Genomic DNA, 18,752 nt, shown 5'->3' on the forward strand with positions numbered 1-18,752 from the left:
GCTTGGTGGACCTCGTACGGTTGACGAGTCTGGAGGTTTGGTGGACCTTGTCGGAGAGACGAGTATGGAGGTTTGGTGAGACCTTGTCGGGGAGACGAGTCTGAAGGCTTGGTGGCCCTCGTACGGTTGACGAATCTGAAGCGAGTGGGGCATACACGCACTGGCTCTGCTCTGATTCGCTGCTGAGTGGAGAGCGAGACCATTCCAGAACCGGTATTGATACCTAACGGGTACCTTGGTAACCGTACGTTCCCACTACACATTTTCCCCACTTACCAAGACAAGGTTTCCTCTCAAGAAGCTCGTTAGACACTTTGACCAGGCAGAATACAATTCCTTGAACTTAAAAATACATACCAGCAAATAAACGCTGAGCAAGATCTTTAGGTTTTCGATGTATTAGGTTTGCTACAGTATATACAATTTTCGTCCAAGGAAGGCAACAATGATGTTGATAACGTGTGACACGCTCATTATTTAATGGAATGAAACTTGGCTCGAAACATGTGGTACTCTGAAGGAGCAAGGTCGGTAAGGTAGGTGATGGTTTTTTACTTTGTTTGTCGGAAAGATGCGGGTCTTCGACTTATTAAAACAATACTTTCGTCCTATTCATCAAATGTATGATAGCCTCTACAAAGCACATCCTTGAACTTGAACTTCAAAATATCTTAAATAGGTTTTTTTTTCGTAGCACAGGTTCAGCTTCCAGCGAACCGATCTCGCGTTATCTTTTTTAACTCATTAATTTGTGTGTGGTCGAAGGGCATATTAAATTGAGGCAAACCTAGTTATATTATATTTTTTATTGTAGACTCACATCAATCAAATCTTAAAATCTTAAGTTTCATTAGAGATGGACAATTCAATGAGCGAAACAATCATTTTCAACTAAGCAGTATACATCCACCTATCCATGGGACCCCACAACAGATTGCAAACCAACTTAAACATTTAGGAATATGCGTAGGTAGACTGAGAACAATAGTTAAAAGAAAATTCGAACCCAAAAACCATTCTACGTTATTAGTACAACCCTGTAATGTCAAATCAAGGCAAAGACGTCATAAATCTCAATTTGTTTACTGGTCAATTAACTGCCAATTCTGAATACCAGCCTAGGACGTCTGAAACGTCGGTGGTCGCGTGAACTTTTTTATTAAGATTAATTATTTAATTACTTTCCTTACTGAGTTCCCCCTTCATCAAATGACCACTGTGCACTCTTCAAGCGCCAATTTTAAAACAAATGTTCTTTGAAATAAAAATTGAGTTTTGTTCTGCTCTGGCTCATAAACGATAAGCTCATACGATTATCCATTCCGTAAATATTTACACAAGTCGATTCTGCATAATGTCAAAGTTCGTTGCAAACCATATGCGTTCCTAAACTTTAAAAAAAATTACCTAACCTCCCTGAAAATGATTATTGACTGTCAGGAAAGTACAAAAAAGTAGAAACAATATGACACTTTGGAAGTAAAAATGACTGTGATTTGGTGCGATGATCATCATGTCACAAAATGTTTAAAATTTAAAAAACAAATGAGTTGTGTTTTATCCTGAAAAATATAGAAATAATGGTGTTAAATTTTCGTTGGTTTCAAGGTGCCGATAAATAATTACAATACATACTTCAAAAGTTCACAGATTAATTTTGAATATAATTTATTATTATCCCAGTTGCTACGTTTTCTAAGTGGGCCCTAACGGAAGAAAAACTAGTTTAAATAGGTAAATATATATAGAAAAATCTTCTAACAAGGGGAGCAAATTTTCAAGGCAGTGATAACTCAGCATGGTTGATTAGCCTTTATGAAAAAAAGAAAAAGAAAATATTCCAATATTGTCTCTCACTCTTTCTCTCTCTCTCTCTCTCTCTTTCCCTCACTCAACCTACTCTGCTCTGTTTGTCTGTCTCTTATTTCTTATGTTTCTCTATCTTTCACTATTGTTTCTCTCACTTCTGCTCTGTTTGATTGGTATGTCTTTCATTTTATGTTTATGTATTTTATGTTCTCTCTCTCTCTCTCTCTCTCTCTCTCTCTCTCTCTCTCTATTTCTTTCTTTCTCTCACTCAACCTACTCTGCTCTGTTTGTCTGTCTCTTATTTCTTATGTTTCTCTACCTTCCACTTTTGTTTCTCTCACTTCTGCTCTGTTTGATTGGTATGTCTTTCATTTCTTATGTTTCTCTCTCTCTCTCTCGCTCTCTCTTTCTTTCTCTCACTCAACCTACTCTGCTCTGTTTTTCTGTCTCCAATTTCTTAACTTTCTCTCTTCCTCTTTTGTTTCTTTCCCTCTCACTTCTGCTCTGTTTGATTGGTACATCTCTCATTTCTTATGTCTTTCTCTCTCTCTCTTTCTCCTTCTGTATTATTGTATTTATTTGTGTAAGTGTGTATGTTGATAAACCAATTAGTGTGAATGGTAGAGATAATAAACTCGTTTACACAACGGAAAAATTTAAAATGGTGAAGTGATAGGTTAAGTAAATTTGCCGGTTTAGCGTTGATATATTTTGAAATTGATTCATAACATTTTGGGGTACATTTAGCGTTAATGAAACTTTAAACTGGCATATAAAATAATTTAATTGGAATCTTTGAAAATCTTATTAATAAAAACAGAATGCAGGGAGTCGTTGAGACGAGTTCCTGGACAGCTTCAAGATGAGGATATTTACCCGAGAGCAATGGTCAAACCGCCTGTAAGGAAGAGACAAAAGGCCTGGAATTTTGACTCTTGCGAAGATCATTTATTTAAAGGACTGATACGTCCTTCCGGAATGAGAGTGGGTAAGATTAGGCCACAAGGTTGCAGGTATCCAAATGGAGTAGGTGTGTACATAGAACCAAACAATTCATCCTTTGATCCTAAGACGCCGCATAGCACTGATAATCCGAGGCAATATACCATTATGATAACGTTTATTGCTAAGGGACCCAAACAACGGTTTCAATAAGACACGTTTACCTTGAATAATGAAGTTTATTTATCAAAAATCCCACTATATAAAAGTTCAAGCTAAGTTCATTACAATGAGTTTGTATGTATACTTGGAAGGATACTTTTGCGTGTTTGCTTGAGTATTTATTTGTGATTTGTGAACGCCTTTGTGTGTGTTTTTAATTCTTTAAGCTCCCTACTTTCATGCGCGCTAGAGCGCGTATAAATGTGCTCTTGGCTTATAAACGTTAAGCTATATTATTAAATATCTGTAAACAGGTGATCAAGGTCCGCGTTTAGTTCTTAGAACCGATTGCTTTGAAGCATGCCATGATTTACGTGTAAATAGTCGATAAAAAAAAAGATTTCATTGAATTCATTATTCTGCTTCAACCAATCGATCGGCTTGAAACTATCGCAATTAAACCATTCCCCCATTGAGGAAGAAGGACGAAACTCGGCAAGGTGAAACCTGTGCGTGAAATTCCCAGGTTGTACGACCTTGCTTACCGTTCAGCAGGAAGGAAAGGACAATATCCAATTATTATTTTATCTAATATCTACACCAACTATAAATGTGATGAAACAAAAAAAAAAGTACAACCTTTTTATGCACGTAATGTGTGTTCAAGTAACATTAAACTGTTCATGGTATTTATTTATTAATTTTCAGTCTAAAAGCCAGTCTCACCTGGCTATCCAATACTTGCTATAATAATTATAATAATGAGAAAGCGTTCGACTTTTCCTGTTCCATTTTCCTCAACTCAGACAATTTTAATAATCAAACAGGTCATACATTCTTTGCTAGGTTTAAAATACTACAAAACAATTAATTAAGGTTTTTAGTTGAGATAAAAAAGTCAGTGTCACGAGCGGGATTCGAACCCACGATCTTCGGCTAGATACGCCGCTGCTCACGATAGCTCAAGTCGTAGAGCAGCGGCGTATCTAGCCGAAGGTCGTGGGTTCGAATCCCGCTCGTGACAATGACTTTTTTATCTTTACTAAAAAACCTTAATTAATTGAAAGATATTAATTGGTCAAGCGGACCACAAAAACTAGAGAACACTACAAAACATTACTTAAATAATAAAAATTATTATTAAATTTTGCGAGAAATGGTTCATTGGACGCTGGGGGAAACGCCGTTCTTACATAAAACCAGAAGTAAATGGCATGAATTTTTCCTGACCCAAGGCGTTTTAATAATAATCACAATAAAAATAGATTGCAAATGATAGTTTAGCATTAAACAGTTTTTAATTTAAAGGAATTAAGGTAAAGGGTTCGTTTAAAAAAAAGACCACGGGCTTTATTGCATGTCCTTTAAAAGTATGACGTCCAATTTTCAACAATTGGCTCACTGATCATACGGAAACGGAAAAAAAATTGCGCCGTAGGGAATAAACAAACAACAACAATGTAATACTGTACACAAATTAAAAAGTAAAATTACCCTCAAAAAATAATCAGGCAATAGAATTTGTTATAAATTGTAATGAAATTTGTGATAAATAGTTTCTATTATTCATATTTATCATATGCTTTTCCAGAATCTTTTTGCCACTTACTTACTCACTTAAATTGAGAGACTTACATACCGTTTATATACATTAAAAATTTTAAGCCGTCCAGTGCGCTCTTTGTGTCAGAGATTATTTAAATAAAAACTATGTACATATTCAATATTTACTTTTGTCGATAGTTTATAAAATTGGCTTTTTCTATTTTGGGGGACATACCGAGCATATACCAGCCTTTCCAATGTCTTTGATTTTTCTGTGAAAAAGAAGTGGGCAGAAGGGTAGATGCTCTTAATATAGGAAAATTCATCATAATCCTCCTTGCTATCAAGCTGGGGTAAAAGGATTCATACCCCAGGTCAAACACCGGAGAAATGTCCACAAGTATGGAAGGAATCCAAAGTTTTCTCAAACCTTCCAGTAGAGGAGTACGGTTTTCTTTTCACACGACTTTGACGACTAACTTAAAGTTACTATCTTTCTATTATTTACGGTTTTTAGTCGAGATAAAAAAATCAGTGTCGCAAGCGGGATTCGAACCCACGACCTTCGGCTAGATACGCCGCTACTCTACCACTTGAGCTATCGTGTCTTCTATCCACTCTGACACTAACTTCCCATCTCGACCCCACCTTTTGAATTTTCCCTCCTTTTTGCCATTTTTCAATTAATTGAAAGATATTAATTGGTCAAGCGGACCACGAAAACTAGTGAAGCTACTAACTATTCAATTCTTAAAGTTGCCAACTTTTGAACTTTTGCCCAATACTTTTATGGGGCTAAGCAACACCTTATGCTCTTATTCCTGAACATTTCAAAAGGCGATTTAAATTAACTGTTCTCGCATTTCCAGAACGAAAGGCAGATCCAATTTCCATTGTTCCATATATATATATATATATGAACTTTACCAGAGCGGAGAAATGTCAGGACCAGACACTATCCTTTAAGGATATTTAAGTATTTTTCCCCTGTAGTCTAATTTGAGAGATATGTATCCATAACAGATTCGTATTAACCGAAAATTTGCAAGTAAGTTAAACAAAATTTTGCGGATTTAACTGGCCAAATTGATCCATTTTGCTCTTTCATCTTTATTTCTGTGCAATGCGAAGAAAATTTAGTTTTTCTTCGTTTTTTTATATCATATTTGGTCCAAGGTGCCATACCGTTCTTTCGCGGTATTCTAGCGTGCCAAAACGAAACGACATTGGCCTGGAAAAAAATTGTAATAAGAAGGAGCGGGTTCCGGATGGATGAAACTCGATTTACTTCGTCTATCGGTTCAATCCTCTCTTAATAGAGATACATTTTTTTCACTTCTATAATTTTACAGGTATAAATTAGAAAAATAAATTTGTGAAATGGTAAAACAAAAATTCTCTGTGTGTAATATAATATTTGACGGTATTAGGGTCTCTCTCGACTCTAATCGTGCAAGTTTGCATATTATCGCTCTGTGTAAGCAGATTCATTAATAATCTTAGAAATAAGCAAGTATAGATAAAAACCATAGATTATAAAAAGATCTGAGGGCTAATATAATTGTTTTTGCGTTAAATCTTGTCTTAAATTTCTTAAGATCTTTTTTAACCATTCTGGTCTGCATATTCTCGGCGGTAAACATCGTCAAGTGCAAATTAATTTTCTGAATCTGCGTTCCGTGTATCCACTGGCTACATTGTATATTTTATCTGTTTGCTTTATGGAGCAGTTCGAAGCATTAGGAGACAATTTTTAAAAGGAGATATTGCAAACATGGTAAATTTTTTGTTTCTGTTCCTTTCTTCTGTTCTTTCCCTTGCTGTTTCATCTCAGTTGAGAATTCTCAAGATTAAACTAGTCCATGCAAATAGCGTCGATTTTTTGTTATAAAAACCAAGTTCAAATTTGTTTTATAGGTTTTTTCCCCATTGTTAAGTAGATAAGTGCGCTTTGGAGATAAGAGATGAATACAAGATAACTAGGCTTGAAAAAAAAATGGGGTCGTATTTGTAAGAATAAGTGATCCCAGAAAGAGATAAAGTGAATAAAATAAATAAAAAAATATTACAACAATTTGAAATAAACAGCAAAGTAAAAAATCCATTTTGCACTGAACTTTCCAGATATATATAGAATGGGAATTTTGCTAATTAAGGTTCTTTTAGACCCAAAAAGACAATAATTACGTAATTGTTTTACGCCAATAATGAAGAATTTTTTGTTTTACATTGGGACATAATCAGGCTCTTTTTTTTTATTATAAATTAATACAAAAAAATGCCTTCAGTTATTATACAACATTTTGAAGTGAGTTGTTATTGTGTCCCAGTCTCAGGAGATAATTGCGCGTTTGTTCTGTCAACCTACGCGGTTTCTCCATCGGCCTTTATTCGCGAATTACATATCAAATCTTTAATTGGTCGGATTATTTTGGTATCTCTAGCCTCGCCGGGAAGTCAGACGCGTTTCGGCTTTTCGCCATCTTCAGTATGTCTGTCACGAAAATCACCCAGAAAGAACGTTTACCCCCCGACGGCCTTGGGGTAATGTTGACCTTAAGATAAACTTGTACGAGACAGACGCCACAGAAAATCATTTATATGGTAATAATCGTCAAGAGAAAAAAACCAACTTGCAGCTTGGTCGTTTTCGATTTGGTCCTCCAGGCCGCACTGTTTTGGTCTGCCAGCTTTTGGATTCTCGCCGCATTCAGAGGTTTGTTCCAGGTCTAGAATATTAGTAGGGTAAACACTGAAGATGACGTAATGCCGTAACACGTGTGGCAAGCAAAATTATCGGTAACCAATAAATTAAATGTCCATCACACCCACAGACCACAAGGAAAACGTTCAAATTTAAACTAATAAAATTTCTTAAATTGCCTGTTAGGAAACACTGTGTTTGGTGTAATTTTTACTTTTATAATGCAAAATTTCCTTTTAGAATAACAGTTTTTTTAAGACTGTTATCGTTTTAAAAATAAGAATATTTCGAATAAATTAGCATTTCTTTTTATATTCAGGCTCTGGTGTTTCTCTATTTTGTATGTTTCTCTCTCTCTCTCTCATTCTCTCTCTCTCTCCCTCCCTCTCTCTCTCTCTGCTTTCTGCTCTATTCTTTCGATTTGATGTGCTTACCCTCACTATTTTGGTTGGTCAGTAACATTTTGGATTCTCGCCACTTGCAGTAGTTGGTTTCGATCTATAATGTATACAGGGTGAACTCTGTTGATGGCAAAATGCCGTAAAACGTCTGCAAGCCAACCCAGCGAAGATAAGCGGACCAAAATCGGTAATGACCAAATTACAGACCCGTCAACCCACAGAACCCTCGAGGAAATTTCACATTTGAAATCGTTAGATTTCTTTAACTGATTGTTTGGTTCTAAACACTGGGTTTAGTGTAATTTTCACTTTTATATTGCAAAATTTCCTTTTAGAAAAGACAGTTTTTAATTTTTTTTTCGGTTTTAGTGTTAAAAATAAGTATTTATAGAATAAATTGGCTTTTCTTTTTACATTCAGGGTTGATCTCATAAAACCAGAAAATCGCCAAAGAGGTTTAAGATATTTTTCTATTAATTAGCTTTTATGTAAGTGTTTTGTAATCAGCAGAAAATTGGCCACGTAGAGCGTGAAATACATGATGAGAAACTCTAGGTATTAAAGTGAAAATTCAACCAAAAAATTGTATATATATAATCAGTATAAAATAAGAAAATACCAAAGTTCATTAATCTATAACTCGCTTCGATCTTTCAGGAAGTTAACCAGGATTCACTCGTATGATTTCCCATTTACATTTATGATCGCGATGATACATCAGTACTTGACCGAAACCTTGGCAAATCGCCATCACTTCATCCGGGTTTAATTATATAGCAACAGGCTTAATAGGATTCAAGTAGAGTTGGCCTAAAGCCATTCGCTTGCTTGAAGTGAAACACGATTAACATTTTAACAAGTATCCCACAATTAAACAAAGAGCTTTCTTTGATTTGCTCTCATGGTTTGCCGAGTCACGCCGTGTTTTCAGTTAGTCGCGTTTACTTCATGTTTATTTATCTTAGTACTGTCAAAGGACTTGAAAGACTTGGAGAAACTTCCAGTACTGCAAGATGCGTGATCCAGCTTTTATTACATCACGCAAACTTTGACCATAACTAATTCAGCAGAAAACAGTCTACAAGTAACAGAGAAGGGCGATGATTCAGTCTACCAAGTGTCACGATTATATATTTACTGTCAATCTAATTACCCACTTTTTATTACTTTATCCTGGAATTACATTCTACGCTTCTTCAGAGTGTGTGATGGAACAACTGGAAATGAGATATCAAGCTAATACAAAGGAAACTTTCTTGGTCCCATCATGTACCATTACGCCTACGTTGACAATACCGCAATTTTATTTTAGGTTATTCAAGCAACCTCCACCAAAATCCAAAATACCTCGAGTCGGTGCAAAAAGTGGATGACAAGACTGAATATGAGAAAAAAATTACAAATTAATTTTGAAAAAACTATCTTTCTCTCCACTATAAATCAACACCAAGGAGATACCTAATACCACTGAAGTCAGACAGTTACGACTATACTAAAGGCAAGCTGACGTGGAATCCCACGCCGACATGAACTTAACAAATGACTTGGACAACTTCGAAGACTTTTAGAACCGAAATCTGTTTTGACTGCCAAAACTTCACCAACTCTCTACAAGACTACCACTTTGGACATAGGGAATGGAATTGTGGGGTTTCACACCCACCGGAACATGTAATATCCAGCGCATCCAAATCTTCCAATCAAAAGTCTTCAGACAAGTTAAAAAGTCTATAATTAACCTCACTACCCTCAACGACCTCCAAATTCCTTTTGTCAACGAACTGATCCATCCTAACCACACTACCCAAACCCTCTACCATCCTGAGGACCCACCACATATCTTCAAACGATGATGACCTCGAAGACTCCTCGCCCCTTAATTCACCCAAATTGAGTACCAGCATGTCACTTTTAACAAGTGTCCACCGGATGCACTGCTGACCATAGTGTCACTGCTATGATGGAGAGATAAAAACTTTCTACGCACATGTTTGTAATGAGTATTTTCTAATATTTTTTTAAAAGCATTTTTTTATTCTGGAAAGGGGAAAGGCTGCCTAAAAATATATATTTTTAAAGAATTTGGTAGGATTATAATTGTAGTATAGTTATATGTTATAGTTGTAATTTGGTATGATTAACATATATTACGATAACTATTAATTTTTAAAAATATTTCGTGGCGACACTACAGAACACAAGCTTAAAATGAGAAAAAAATTCGTTTTGTAATTTTTCCATATTTAAAATTACTTTTCTTTTTGGAAAACAATTGTTCATAATCCATTCTAAAAACAAAAACAATGCTTTCATGGTCTGGAATCCTTATGAACATAGTGGAAGTATGTCAGTGCTATTTTTTCTTTTTTTTTAAGTTGTTCAACGTAACACAATGCAAATTTGAAATCTGAATAAAGAGGTTTTATTACTGGATAATTCGTGTCTGGAATTATTGTCAAGGTTTCATATCGATTATTGTCAGTAATTAATCTGGTGAAAAAAAGAATTATAAAGAAAATATAAAATATGTAATAATCAAGTTAACCCTTTCTTATATTTTAAATATTCCTTTGTTTACTGCTATTTGTTGACTGTAATCTGCGGAAAGTTGGCTGGAAAACAAACAGAACACCAAATGTGAACCATCTTGATATAATTTAAAACAAAGGATGTATCATTTACAGATAGCTTTGAAAGACTGGATTTATAAAAAGAAAAGAACTATCGCCAAAGCTCAAAAACGAACTTTAAATTGATTGAACCTTTTAAACAATAATAGATAAAAGGACAAATATAGATTTGAAAAATTGTAAGATTGTTTTTTTTATCTAAATCCTCAAAATTACCAGTCTCTTTTGTTAAAATCGTTGGGTCGCAAAGATTGAGGTCAGTCACTTAGAAGGTGAATGTTTATAAATAAAATACCGTTGATGATAACTCCTTCGTTTACCTGCCCTTCGAATAGTGCCGACCCTGAATATTGTCAACTTTAGTTAACAAAACAAAAAATACTAATTTGTGGAACGGATTTTATTATGTACCATCAGTTTTTATAGTTATCCTTCATTTTTGGATTCTTCGTGAATTTGATATCATCAAACAAGACGGTGAGTAAGAAAAGTTACACTATTGTGGTGTTTAAGTCTAAAGAAAACTTTACTTTACTTTTTAATATGAAGCGCCAGAACAAGGAATGAAAACAAACTAACAACGAACACAAACAAATCATTTTTGTGATTTTTTAAAACAATTTTTAAGGATGTAAAAATACAAAAAGTAGTACCATCAAACTGCTCGCAGAGTTATTTTTGTGATTTTTTAAGTCATTTTCAAAGTGCCTGAAAAAGAAATGGTAGAACCGTCAACGGCTCACAACAAGTATATTTGTGAGTTTAAAAAAATTGTGGAATGGCCCCAAAAAGTAGAACCATCAAACTGCTCAGAAACAAAACTTTGTCATTTTTGATAGACTTTTTCGAAAGGTTTGAAAATACAAAAAGTAGTACCATCAAAATGTTCACATAAATCCACTTTTTTGTGATTTTTTAACGGACTTTTCGAAGGTTTAAAAAAGAAAAAGGTAGAACTATCAACTTCTCACAAACAGGTACTGCACATAAACAGATCTTGTTAGTGTAACGATTTGCCAGATTTATGGAAGGGTTAGAAAAAACAAAATATAGAACCGCCGAACTGCTCACAAAAACAGATCATTTTGTGATTATTTACAGATTTTTGAAGATATCTAAAAAAAAGCTGGCCATGTACAGATCTTTGTTTGTGACATTTTTTTTACAGACTTGCTTTGAAAGATCTGAAAACAAAAAATTGAACCATTAAACGGCCCACAGGAAAGATTTTATTTATAATTTTTACAGAGTTTTGTAAGGGTCTGAAAAACTAAAAAAGAAGAACCATTAAACTACTCATATGCAAGTCTATTTTTGTGAGTGTTTTACAGATTTTCTTTGAAAGGCCTGAAATAGCGTTAGAAGTAAAGCATGCGAACTGCTCACAAATAATTTTGTTGCGATTTTTTTAACAGTTGTTTTCGAAAAGCCTGAAAAAAAGAAAGAGTATCTTTTTGTAAATTGCAAAACTTTTTTGGGTGATGATTTTCCAAAATTTTGTAAATACGAAAAGTTACACCGTTGTGGTATTTAGTGCGACATTAAAGTTTTATTAGCAAAAAAGTTTTCCTTTTGAATTAACAACACTGTGTTAATGTGCGATACATTTCTAGTGTTCTGACCCGGCTTTGGAACACAAATTTATACATGAGCGCGCTAATAATTTAAGAGAATTCAATTTTAACGCGCAGTATGAAAAAATAATCTTTAAGAAAACTTTGTCATATTAAAAATATTTCCTCATTTTTTAAATTAATTATGTTTATCTGTCAGAAAATCCGTTCGAAAGTATTCACATTAGAAATCCTTTAGTTAATAGTTTAATAGAAAAAGTGATTTTTTGTCCCATTCGATGTTTGAAATCAGGAAATTGTAAGATAGTGTTTATTTACTTATTAATAATTATCTACTTGTTATTTATATTTATATGGAGATACATAGTAGTTCTTAGTTGATAGTTCATGTTTCTTTTATTTACTGGTCGAGAATAAAAATTTATGTTGGCCAGCTCACTCATTAAAGCACAAAGAAACTTGTGAGCGAGATATTACGAACGCTGCTGAAAAATATCAGGCGTCCAGCTAAGATAAGATAAATCACCGAATGACAAAGGCCGATGTCCAGTTAAAAAGATTATAAAACAAAGAGTATATTTGACGGTTGCGTCTATATTGAATGATTATGGAAGATTTCCTGGAAAAGCTTCATAAAACGCCACCATATCAGGTGTCGAATTGGCCGCATGGTCTGTTTGCACACAGGCAAAAATTAATTATATGAAGGTAATTTATTAAATTCTGGCTGGGAAGTTCACAAAATTACTTATTAGCGTGATACACTGGTTACAATGTACAAAGCATTTCTTTGAAGGGTCTGAACATCGATGAACTGCTCACAAAAGGTTTTTGTGTTTTTTAACAGACTTTTTCAAAGAGTGAAAAAGAAAAAGTAGAACCATCGAACTGCTCACAAGTAGATCTTTTATTTTGTGATTTTTACAAACTTTCGGAACAGTTTAAAAAAAACGTACAACCGTCAAAATATTCACAAACAATACTTTTTGTGATAAGATTATATATTTTTTTGAAGGGGTCTGAAAATACAAAAAGTAGAACCATCAAACTGCTCACAAGTAAATCTTTTATTTTGTGACTTTTACAAACTTTCGGAACGGTTTAAAAAAACGTACATCCGTCAAAATATTCACAAACGATACTTTTTATGATAAGATTATATATTTTTTTGAAGGGGTCTGAAAATACAAAAAGTAGAACCATCGAACTGCTGACAAGTAGATCTTTTATTTTGTAATTTTTTACAGACTTTTCGGTACGGTTTGAAAAAACAAAACGTACATCCATCAAAATATTCACAAACAATACTTTTTGCGATCAGTTTATATATTTTTTTGAAGGGGTCTGAAAATACACAAAGTAGAACCATCGAACTGCTCACAAGTAGAGCTTTTATTTTGTGATTTTGTACAAACTTTTGGAAGAATTTGAAAAAAAATAAAAGTACAACGATCATATTGCTCAAATGATTATTTGTACAAAGAATTTTTTTGCCTGAAGAGCCTGAATAAGCTATAAAAAGCGAACCAACGAAGGCTCGAACTTTTTTGTGATTTTTTAACGTTTCTAATATATATACTGCATAGTAATTATTTATTCATTACATTATTTCCTTTTGGATTTTAGAATTATTTATTTTGAATAGAGTATGAGCATACTTAAATAAAATATATATTTATCTGAATTTCGATTTTTTTGTGATTTTTTTAAATAACATAACAGACATAAAATGGTTTTTAAACATAAATTCATTATTAGAAACGCTCAATATTTATATAGTAAGATTAAACATCCTTTTGATAATGTTTTTTTTCTTGGAAGAAGGACACCCTTGGATACTTCATATCTTACTTCCGTCCACGATTTCTAATTTATTTGATGTACAAAATAACAACATATTTAAAAAACTTTGCTAGAGGAAAACTGTCATAATGAAATATATTTTTTACAATTAGTCGTGTTTTCGAAAGAAAGTTATTCTGTTGAAATGATTTGAGTTGGGGTGAATATGGCAACTCATTTTTTAAGAAAAAATATTTTTACTCACAGAAGTTAGAAGTTAACTTCTAACTTTTGAAAATAGAACCATCTTTTTATTATGTGCTAGAAAACTTGCTCTGACTGTGAAAAGGTGCTCTGATTGAAAGTGAAGCTATCTGTGAGGATCTGAATGAAATGAATGAGAACTTTTCAAAACTGGAATTTACGTGAATCAAACAGATTATATTATTATCATTCTGAATATTTCAGTTATCTGATTAAATAAAAAAATACTTAAGCGTACGCTAATATATTTGATCTGGAAAACCAAAGGAAAACATCAAATGCAGACAAAATCCTTTTTTTCAGCCATCTATAGAAAACAGTAAAACATCAACGAAACACAAAAAAGAATATGGCTGAACTAGAGAATAGATAGATTGATAGATCTAACAAAAGACTATTCACAAAACAGAACTTTTTGTGATTTGTGTACACACATAAGGTACAAGGAAAGAAAGAAGAAATATACAAATAAGATACTACAGATTGAAGGGTAAAAACAACAATAAACAACAAACCAACGTCGAACTACTCAGAAACAAAACGTTTTTTCTACAGGCCTTTTTGTAATGGTGTAAAAACAACAAATATAACCTCTAAATTGCTCATAAAAAACTTTTTTGTGATCAGACCTTTTAAACGGTCCGAAAAACAAAACGTAGTACCATCTACTGCTCACAAACCGTGCTTTTTTACTTACTTTTGGACGGGCTGAAAAAACAAAAAGCAGAATCATTAAACTGCTCACAAACATAACTTTTCTATGATTTGTTCACAGAATTTTTTTTAAGGGCCTGAACAAGTGATAAAAAGCAAACATCGAAAACAAAATAATAAAAATTCAACGACATACTTAAAATGAATATGGCTGAACTAGAGAATATCTTCGATAGATCTAAAAAAAAAAGAAAAAGATTAAAAGTAGAACCGTCAAAATACTCACAAAATCAAAACGTTTTGTGATTTGTCTACAGACTGAAGATACAAGAAAAGAAAAAAGAAAGATACAAATAAGAAACTACAGATTGAAAGTTTAGAAGAATAAAGAACAAATCATCGTTGAACTGCTCAGAAAAAATGGTTTCATGATTTTTCAACAGGCATTTTCAACGGTCTCGAAAACAAAAGTAGAACCATGTAACTGCTTACAAGCAAAATTTTTGTGGTTTTTTTCAGACTTTTATAAGGGATTGAGAAAACAAAAAATACAACTGTCAAACAGCTCACAAACAAATTTTTTTGTGATTTGTATTAGGATTTTCTGAAAAGGGTTTGAAAAAATAAAAAACATAAAACTGCTTACAAATAATAGATTTTTATTATTCATTTACGTATCTTTTTGGAAGGGTCTGCAAATACACAAAGAAGGACCATCAAACTCTCATAAACAGGAATTTTATGTGATTTGTACAAAGAATTTTTTTGAAGAGCCTGAAAATGCGATAAAAGTTGGAATCAAAGAACTGCTCTCAAACAAATTTTTCTCGTTATTTGACTATAAACTGTCTTTCTAGTGTCTAAAAAAGCAAACCGTCGCACTACTATACATTTTTGTCATTGGTCTAAGTTATTTTTTGAAGTGAACAATGAGATAAAAGGCGAACAACCTTTGAATTATGGGGATTGTCAGTGACATCAGCCAACGATTGCCCCATTTCTGCCGTGAAGTAGTAAAGAGGAAGAGGTTAAACTGTCCAAGGAGAAAGTCGATGGAAATTCCATCATTACATACACACAGACTGACTTAGTTCCATGAAATACCCCGAGAGAATCTTGTCTAAAGAAATGCTGAATTATCTTTAAGACAAAGTCGAAGTAAACCGCACTTTTACAGTTTCAGCGTTTTCCACCCCAGGACATTTGGAGTCAAACAATACAGATATTTTCCTTAAACTGTCACAAATAAATATGATTTTTAAAACGTTTCCAAGTTCATGAATTCATAAATGAAAGATTATTTTGTGCAAGATGTTTGTTACATTAATTTACTTCGTCGAAATCACATCTGGAACGTCGATTTTCCCTGTTGGATAGCTTTGATGAGCTGAATCTTTAATTAATCTGAAGGCTATAAAAAAATATTTAAAAAAAGATAGACTAAAGACGTCAAATTTTTCACAGATAACATCAACCAAGACATAACAACTTGATCGTAGTTTACTATAGTGAGAATTTCATCTGTAAAGGTTTTTCTCATGATCTAACCAAGGTGAAAATGATGAAATCTGCTCAATTTCTCACGACGTAAGATAGTCCTACAAATATGTCAATTCGTGCAATAAAATATGCGTTTTGACGCTTAAAAGAAAATAAAAAACAAATTAATTATTTCATCTAAGATTTTTGGTTAAGATGAAAAATTAGCGCCACGAGCGGGATCGTCACTAATTTTTATCTCAACCAAAAACCTTAGATAAAGAGAATAATTAATTGGGATAATTAATATGGTCAAATATGACCACTAAGCAAATACATATACATGTTACAAGAAAGCCTGGTCAGGCTTTTATTTATATTGAACATTTTATTTTAGAAATTGGAAATTCGTTTCCGTCGAGTCGCTAATGAGATTTTAATGGGATGGTCGTCAAGATAAAAAGATCAAAAACAACTGTAGCGAATTGTAAAAATTCAGAAATGAGAAAAGATTTGTGAATTTTTATTTTGTGTTAACGCGTTTTGCGTAAATCAATTTTGCTCACTTTTCAAATTCAGACTTTCCTGCCAAAAGAAAGTAGAATAGGTTTTAAATTTAAATTCTGTGGGTAGTACCGAAAACAAAAGTTAATCGACTTACTGCCTAAGAATATAAATAGGTGATCAGGTAATTAAAAGGTCAGTCTTTTCGACCCTAGCTTTAATTTTTGGGTAAAGCAGAAAATGTAAATTCCTAGTGTAGGTTTAAATATTTTTCTTTCCAAAAGGCCTGGCCTCATCCCCAATCTACCTTTTGGAAAGAAAAATATTTAAACTGAGAAGGCTGATCAATCACCAAAGAAAATACTAGTGAAGGTTGCTAAACCCATTTGGTTTGCTATAAAATTATTTGATATAAAATAAGCCATATTCTTTCAGATTTCCTTTAGGAAAAATTGGTTTGGTTGCGTAAAAATCAGACACGTTTGCACAATCTTCCCAGACGACGTGAGCGAAGAAAAATATCACAGGACGCAGAGGCGTTTCACGTGGGTTGCACAGTTCGCGTCCAACAAATGTACAATCAAATCCAGACAGACTTGTTTCTAATTCCGAACGATTTTATTACCTGCTTAGATCAAGTCCGTCGGGCTTTCAAACGGGCACTGGCAGCAGGAAGACCCTTTTTTCCCCCCGACGAGGAGCAGGTTGTATTATAAGGCCACCTTCCACAACACCCTCTCCTGCCCAGTTGTGTGTGAATTTTAGAAAATTATCAAAACACAAAATTCCTTTGGCAAAGAGAGGTGTTTATTTTTTGATAATTTGCATTTCAAATATGTATTGTGTACGAGAAATATACATCCTTTCGATCGGGTGATTTGGCATACCACTATTCCCTACTTATAGGTTTTATTATTATACATTGATTTTTTTTAACTTGTTGCAATGTTGATTCAAAAACCAAGATCATATTAAATTTAAAAAAAAATAAAATTCTTATTTGTGAAATTTTTTAAATTTAATTTTCTCTGAGGTGTGCAAGAAAAGTAAATATTGTAGTTCAATTATTGACAAAAGTCAAAGTCTTCATCAGTGTTATATTATATAAATATATATTATAAAAATATTGTTTTTTTAACAGTTATCGCAATCATCAATTAATCGTTTGATTTTAATTGCCTGCACATTTCAGGAATAAAGAGGGGGAGTCGAATTCCAACGAGAATTTGTTTTCTCCCATCCATTTCGAATTATTCAAACTACAGACTACACCAAAGTATGTTTTAAGCTTTATTAAGAACAATTTAAAAAATGCATTTAACAAAAATTCAAGAAAAATACTAGGAGGGAAAATAAATTTTTGATTATTTTCTTAAAGAATTCATTTTCTATTTATATAACTCGAAAATTTTATAAAGTTGTTTTCCAGTTTTCCAGAATATTTGTCAAACGCTGGGCTTTTTTTTCCAATCAAAGAAACTTTAACAACTGTTTGCTTTTAAGATAAACTTTGCTTGGTCGTATACAAGGATTTTTCTTGCTGCCGATTCCCGTATTTGCCGTCTATCAAAACTTATTTTTTTAAGTTATTTTTTTTTACAAAAGTCAACCTTGAATAATTAAAAGAATAGATTAATCAACCGTACAATTAAATTCTACTGTAATGCGCTTACCATGTAGGAAGTAGATGTACATGTAGATCTGGCTTTGTTTTTGGAACCCGTAGGCCAAAAGTTAGTTTTGAACTGTACACTTTTAAAAATGTTTATTTTCACTGCACTAAACCTTTTGTTACAATTTTATTTTTAAACAGTCCAAATCGTGAAAAAAGTCGAAGATAGACACCCACGACAAGCAAAGCAACGACTGACAAAATATGACAATTCGGTACCACTTATTCACTCCCACCCAATTCTTTGGTGGAAGGGCGAACGAAGAGGGAGAAACCGGTATTAGTCCTTTGCTAACGTTGTTAAATTGTTCAGGAAGGAAAGGATCGTGCGTTATAAGCGAGTCCTGCGGTCGTACTCTTCTTTCTGCCTTTTTAACAACTTTTCCACTTTTCTACGCTGAATCATTCCCGAAATAGCTGACTCACATGGGCTTTGTTGTACCAAGCTAAAAAACAAAACGTATTCCATCAAGAACTGTATAATTGCAGTTAAATTAAACTTATGTTGCATCTAGTTTAAAAAAAATATCATACAGATCCATAAGCAAAAATGCGTTTCTCAAAACAAAACAAAAATGAATTTGTTTGCTGTACATTTATTCTGAAAGAAAAAAAAATTAGCATATAATG

At 33.2% G+C, this 18,752-nt stretch overlaps 1 protein-coding gene across 5 annotated transcripts in view; it reads right to left on the reverse strand.

The window, feature by feature from the left end:
- The window catches only part of LOC106664598 (protein draper), a 47,648-nt gene extending 29,323 nt beyond the window's left edge, over positions 1-18,325 (reverse strand). For all 5 annotated transcript variants that reach the window (XM_014390474.2, XM_014390478.2, XM_014390476.2 and 2 more), the window contains exon 1: positions 18,124-18,325. The gene's annotated coding sequence lies outside the window, so the exon portion shown is untranslated. The remainder of the gene's footprint in view (positions 1-18,123) is intronic.
- Positions 18,326-18,752: the final 427 nt, after the last annotated feature.

This window comes from Cimex lectularius, unplaced genomic scaffold (assembly GCF_000648675.2).
Source record: "Cimex lectularius strain Harlan isolate CLEC.00 unplaced genomic scaffold, Clec_2.1 scaffold13, whole genome shotgun sequence".
Taxonomy (NCBI): domain Eukaryota; kingdom Metazoa; phylum Arthropoda; class Insecta; order Hemiptera; family Cimicidae; genus Cimex; species Cimex lectularius.